This window comes from Elephantulus edwardii, unplaced genomic scaffold (genome assembly GCF_000299155.1).
Source record: "Elephantulus edwardii isolate Elephantulus edwardi_28Jun2011 unplaced genomic scaffold, EleEdw1.0 scaffold00123, whole genome shotgun sequence".
NCBI classification, from domain to species: Eukaryota; Metazoa; Chordata; class Mammalia; order Macroscelidea; family Macroscelididae; genus Elephantulus; species Elephantulus edwardii.
This window is the reverse complement of record NW_006399873.1, coordinates 4197816-4205043: the sequence shown is the minus strand read 5'-3', so window position 1 is coordinate 4205043 and position 7228 is coordinate 4197816. Positions and strand designations below refer to the sequence as shown.

The 7228-nt window shown below is 40.5% G+C and overlaps 1 pseudogene; it reads right to left on the bottom strand.

Moving 5' to 3' along the window:
• Nucleotides 1-3793: 3793 nt before the first annotated feature.
• On the bottom strand, nt 3794-5181 carry LOC102863811 (annotated as a pseudogene).
• Nucleotides 5182-7228: the final 2047 nt, after the last annotated feature.

Genomic DNA, 7228 nt, shown 5'->3' with positions numbered 1-7228 from the left:
AACAGACTGCATTATGCAGATAACACAGCCTTCCTTGCTCAAAGTGAGAACTATTTCAAAACTTTTACCGCACAAAAATCAAAGAATATAGTCTTCAATATGAATTGCATCTCAACGTTAAGAAGACATCAAGACATTAAGAGGATAAAAATCCTTAGGATTGAATTTATAAGCAACATCATTATAGATAGAGAAAAGATTGAAATTGTCAAAGATTTTGCCTTATTTGGTTCCACAATCAGTATTCTGGAGTCTGGATATCAGAAGACATATTGCATTGGAAACATTCACTGTCACGGATCTCTCTAAATTATTGAGGAGCAGGCCTGTCAGTTTGAAAACTAAAGTCTGCCTGATACAGGCTATGATATTTGTAGTAACTTGCAATGCATTTGAGAGCTGGTAAATAAATTAATAATAATAACAGAAGAATTTATACCTTTGAGCTGTAGTGTTGCAGAAAATCACTGAATATTCCATGGACTCCCAACGGAACAAAAAATAGGTCTTGGCGAAATGCAGTAAGTGTGCTCCTTAGAGACAAAGATGACAAAGTTTCATGTCATATTTTTTTGCACATTGCTAGGAAAGGTTATTCCTTGGAAAAAGTTGTCATGCTTGGAAAAGGTGGAGGGAAAAATGAAAGAGAGCAAGATCCCCAGCATGAAAAACTAACACAGTGAAGAATCTATCTGCAGCAATGGATGCAAGGTATCAGAGATAACAAGGATGGTATAGGATAAGACAAATTTCAGGTCTGTTGTACACAAGGTCACTGGTCATTAATTGCAATTGATTTGATGGCACCTAACAACAAGTGGAAGTTTGCATTAAGTCTAGTGAACAGTTTGTCTTCATGTATTCTAACATTATTAGAAACAAAACAAAACAAAAAACAACACAACAACAATAAAAAAAAAACAAAAACAAAACCTTCAGTATCTTCAATTATTTTTGACATATTAATAATAGTTTTTAATTTTTACTTGATATAGAGGATAGTCATTATATATTTCTCATTCTCATTTTCTCTCTTAGACACCTTCCCCCATTTTTCTATCAATCTCTTAAAAAACACTTACACTGAGTTGATTGCAACTCTTAGCAGCCCTATAAAAGAGGGTAAGACTCTTCCATAGGATTTCCAAGTCTATAAATCTTTAAAGCACACTGCCTCATCTATCCTCCATGGTGCCAAATCTGTTTTTGTTATTGTGTGCTGTCAAATTACTTGTGACTTATAGTGATCCTATGAACAACAGTTCTTAACCTTACTCTATCTTGAGCTAATCTCAGTGTCTCTAACACATCTACTCCCATTACCCCTGTCACTGAGTTACCCCATCTCATTGAGATATTTCCTCTCTTGCACTGTCCCCTTTCAAGAATGATGTCCTTCTCCAAGAATTGGTCCCTCCTTGCAACATGCCCAAAGTATGTCAGATAGAACTTAAGAATCCTTGCCTTCAAGGAGCAGCCTTATTTCACCCTCTCCAGGATGAACATATTTGTTATCCTAGCAGTCCATGTTATATTCAATACTCTTAGCAGTCAAATGCTTTAACAATATCTCAGGGTACTTTGTTCATTTATGCTATTCCTAAATTAATTTTTGAAGTCACTCTTCAGACTAAGGTGCACCTGATCCATGGTATAGTCTTTGAAGTTACTTGTTATGCATTAGAAAGCTGGACAATGAGTAGGGATGATAGAAAGAGAATTCATGCCTTAAAGCTGTGCTGCTGGAAAAGAGTATTGAATATACTATGTACTACAAGGAGAACAAAATAGTTCATCCTAGAGAGGGTGAAATCAGGCTATTCCTTGGAGGTTAGTATTCTGAGGCTTCATCTGATATAGTTTGGGCATGTTGCAAGGAGGGACCAGTCTTGGAGAAGGACATTATGCTTGAGAGGGTGGAGAGACAGAGCAGGAGAAAAAGACCCTCAGTGAGATGGATTGATTAAATGACTAGGGTAATGAAGATAAGTGTGTCAGAGACAATAAAGCTAGTACAGAATAGAGCAAGTTTCAGGGCTATTGTACACAGGATCAATATGAATCTCAAGTGACTCAACGGCACTTAACAATAACAATAACAAAATAATTTTATTTATGTCTTCTCTACTGTAATTGTATTGCCCATTTATTAAAATCTAAGATGTCTCATCACATAATCTTCAAACACATGTATAACTGAAAAAGTCTGCTGTTAGGGACCTCTCTAAAGTACTCAAGAGCAACAGTGTCTCTCTGGAGACTAAGGTGCGCCTGATAGAGGCCATGGTCTTCGCAGTCACTTGTTACGCATCAGAGAGTTGGACAATGACTACGGAGGATAGAAGGAGAATTGATGCCTTTGAGCTGTGGTGCTGGAGAAGAGTTTTAAATGTACCATGGACTGCCAAGAAAACAGATTCATCCTGAAGGGGGTTAAACCAGGCTGCTCCTTGGAGACACGAATTCTGGGGCTTCATCTGACATACTTTGGACATGTTGTAAGGAGGGACAGGTCCTCGGAGAGGGACATCATGCTGGGTAGGGTGGAGGGACAGCTCAGGAGAGGAAGACCCTCTATGAGGTGGATTAATTCAGTGACTGGGGTAATCAGGATGGGTGTTTCAGAGGCAATGCTATTGGCACAGGATAGAGCAGGGTTTAGGGCTGTTGTACATAGGGTCGCTATGAGTTGCAAACGACTCGAAGGCACATAACAACAACAACAATAGGAAGAATAATGCTGTTTAACAATGACTTTATACAGTTTATTTATCTTAAAATAGCTACCTTTATTTGTTGTGGTGTTGTGGGTTTTCAGAGGCAACAATTTCCCAGGAGTCAAATACAATCAGGTAAGAAAAAAACAAGTTCTCAATAAAGTAGAATTTTAGGACAACAAAGGATCTAAAAGGCCATAAAAGAAATATAACACTATTGTCATTTGAACAGTGTATAATTAATGGGGTATTTTTTGCATTACAAATCACTGAATCTGTGTTTACTTCTTATTGTTACATAGAACATTCAATGCTTAATGTTATCTTAAAAAAATCTGCTTTACACACCTATTTTAGGACAGGCTCACATCAGAGACAAATCAATATAAACACATCAGGGGTTGAATAATCTCAGTAGTAGATGGCATACATATTGCAAAGTTCTGGGAAACAGGGGTATGCAATAGGTGATGAGGGAGCCTATTGCAAATGAGGGAGAATTAAGAAGTTAATATTTTAAATATGAGTAATTAAAACAGATGTGCTACTGCATATTCTGCAAATTGAAAGTGTTTATTAACACTTTAAGACATTTTATACAAAGAGAGTACTGTATTGGCAAAATATTCTGATCATAACGGGAAGCTGTAAGACAGGAGGTAATAAAAATAGCTTAACTTCACAGATTCTAGGATAGTGATAATTTTACTGCTCATGTACCATTTGCCCTGAAAGATTTTGCAGTATCACCACTTGTCTGTTCTACTTCTACTCAAGTCATGGCTTTTGAAAATACTTGCTAAGCATCAGAAATCTGGTAAATGACTAAGCATGACAGAAAAAGAATTGATGCCATTGAATTGTGGTACCGAAGAAAAGTATTGAACATATCAAGGACTGCTAAGATAAAAATAGATCTATCCTGGAGAAGGTAAAACCAAGTTGCTTCTTGGAGGCAAGGGCTCCATCTCATATACTTTGGGCATGTTCCTAGAAGGGATCAGTCTTTGGTCTTTCTTTTTTTTGTTTTTTTGGTTTTTTTTGATGGAATGAGCAAGGTGGTATCAGCAAACGTATCACCAGTTGCAACAGGAGCAGGAGGCATCAAAGACAAGACCAGCCTGACAATGCTGAGTGAAAGTCTGGCCGTTCACACAGTTGTAGAAGGTGTTTTTGTTAGTGGGGTCAGGGTACAGACCACTGGCCCTTTTGGCACAGAATTCACTGCCACTGGAGCTTCCCCCAGAGCTGCTGCTGTCGCTGCCGCTGCCACTGCCACTGCCACTACCTCCCCCAGTGGTGGGAGCCTCAGTGATGGGAGCAATGGGCTGGGCAGGGGCTTTGCAACTTGCGCTCTCCAGGCCCAGGGCACTCTTCAGGGTATTATTGATCAGGGGGAATTTGCCCTGGTTGCAGAAAGTGCCTGTGAAGTCATCCAAATCAATGGCCCAGATCATGGCGCCTCCAAAGTTTTTCTTCATCAGCCAATCAGCCTTAATTTTGAAGCTCCTGGTATTGTCATATCCAAGCCACTCATTGCCTTTGTAAGCATAGGGGACATCCTCAGTAGCTTCCCACACTTCAGTAGCTTCACTCTTCAGGAAGGGACAGATCTTGTAATGGACTCAGAACCCAGACTGCCTGGTGTAGGGACCAGCAGGGCCAGGACCAGTGGTAGGGGCACCAATTCCATGGTTGGAGGGGTTGCTCAAGAGGAAGGTGTGTCCATAGGCTGGGAATCCAACAATGAGCTTCTCAGCTGGAGCTCCATTGTCCTTCCAGTAGTTCATGGCATAGTCCACATTGAGGTAGGCGTTGCTGCCAGTGTCACTGGGATACTTGTACAGGGGGCTGTTCTCACCCAGTGTAGCCTTCCCAGGAGCCATGCAGATCATAGGTCATGACATGGATGTAGTCCAGGTACTGGGACAGCTGGGGGATCTCATAGCCAGACTGGATGTTGGAGATGCCAGCAGCCACTGCAGCGGTGACCATCAGCCTGGGCTTGTTGATTTGCTTGGCCGCCTGCTCAAAAGCTTCACGCATTTCCTGCACCAGGATGGTGAAGAGGTGCTTGTCCTGAGGAGGGCTTCCATGAGAGCCAGGGTACTCCCAGTCAAAGTCCAGCCCGTCAAACTCTTACTGACCGCAGGAACTTGATGACTGACTTGAAAGTCTGGCAGTTCTCAGGAGTGGATACCATGGTAGTGAAAGGAGCGGTTCCAAAGTTCCAGCCACCAATAGCCAGGAGAGTTTTCAGTTGACTGTTTTTGTTTTTCAGGCCATTGAAAGCTTGGTAGAGAGTCACATCATTCCACTCAATGGTGGTGATCTCGTTGTTGCTCATCCCAGCAAAGGCATAGATGAGGTGAGTACAGAGGCAAGGGTCGATGTTGTCAGGCTTGAAGCATCCCAGGCCTGGCCAGTACTGGGCCCAGTTGGTGAAGTAGCATGTCAGCTTGTAGGCGGAACCTGTTACCCAGGAGAAAAAGGTGAGAAATTATTACAGGGGAAGATTCCTGGGAAGTTACAGACTTCTCAAGAAACCACAGGTTTCCAAAGAACTCTCTCCCCTCCCTGTTTGGAAAAGGACATCATGCTTGGAAGGGTGGAGGGTTTAAGAGAGGAAAACCCTGAATGAGATGAGCTAACTGAACAACTTGAGGAAAAGGCTGGGGAAAAGGGTGTAGGTGTGTCAGAGACAGGATATGGATCAGAGCTATATTGTTCATAGCACAGTGTTGCTATGAATCACAGGTGACTAAGGGCACATAAAAACAAAAACAACATAGAGGAATCCCCAGTGAACGAGATGAACAAAGAGGAGAAATGCGTTAAAGGTGTCATAGAGCAACACCACAGAGTCTGCTCAAATAAAAGTGAATGAAGTTTAATAAGGGATGGAAACAAATGGATCTGGGAAATATCTATTGTCACAGAATGACAATGGCCATTCTTCAGATCAAGTTAGTAGTGTTATGTGCCATTGAGAGAATTATGACTCATAGTGATCCTATGAACAATATGTCTGAACCGTACCCTATCCTGTACCATCATAGGCTTTATAGTATGATAGGGATGGTGAGGATGGTATAGGAGAGGGTACCATTTTCTGGGCAACAGAAGGGACAAACTTTTCTGTTTTGGGGATCAGAACCAAAGGTTACAAAGTTCATAACTGGCTGAAAGATCATTAGGGGGTTTAAAGGCAGGATTATCTAGAAGTCAGAGAGCTGGACAGTGACTAAGACTAACAGAAGGAGAATTGATGCCTTTGAGTAGTGGTGTTGGAGAAAAATATTTAACATATCATAGACCTCCAGGAGAACAAATAGATCTGTTTTGCAGATGGTAAAATGAAATTTCTCCTTAGAGGCAAGGCTTTTAAAGTTACATCTCACATACTGTGGGCATATGGCAAGAAGAGACCAGTCTTTGGAGAAGGATGTCATTCTTCAAAGGGTTGAGAGACACTACAGGAGGGGAAGACCCCAGATGAGTTGGACTGAGATAGTAACTAGGGCAATGAGGTTAAATGTATCAATGAGACTGTCTCAGGATATGGTAGGGGTCAGAGCTATTACACATAGAGTCACTATAAGTCTTAGGTGACTTGATGGCACATAACAACACAACAGCAACAATAGGTTCATAGTATAGAGATGAGACCACATGACTTGTCAAAGATATATTGTATTTAGATTATAACAAAATGGTCTCTGTATGGTTGATAGGTTGAGTTCTCTAGTTGTTGTTGTTATATTTCACTGAGTCAAATACAACTCATAATAACCCTATGATGTGATATTGCTGACGCAAGAGTGTTACGTGTGGAGCGAAACAAGATGAAATCATTAACAACCTCAATCTTTGCTCCATTCGTCACAATACCGCTTATTGGTCTAATGGTGAGGATCTTTGTTTTCTTGGTGTGGAGAATCCATCCATATTTGTATGCTTGTTTTCTGGTAGTCTATTAGTAAAACTTACTTCCATACCAAAAATAGGTAATTCCACATAGTGAGGAAATTATTGAACAATATTATTGATATTACACACAAGCTAAATACTGCTAATAATAATAATAATAATAATAATAATAATAGGAATAGCACATTGACAGAGGACTACTAGAAATACAGGCTGGAATTGGAAGAGGCCATGGCATCACAGACATTATTGCCAATGTCAGATGAATCTTGGGTGAAAAAAGAGAATATCAGAGGAATGTCTATCATTCATTGACTATGAAAAGGCTTTTGACTGTATTGATCACAATAAATTGTGGATAATCTTGAAAAGAAAGGGAATCCCAGAAGTTAACTATTCTCATACAAAACCTATACTTGAACCAAGAAGCAGTCCTCAGAACAGAGCAAGGAAGCATTGTACTGTTAAATATCAGGAAAGGAGTGCATTAGGGATACATCCTGTCTCCATACCTTTTCAATGTATAAGTGGAACAGGTTATTTGGAAGGCAGGACTTTATGAGCAGAAATATGGCATCAGG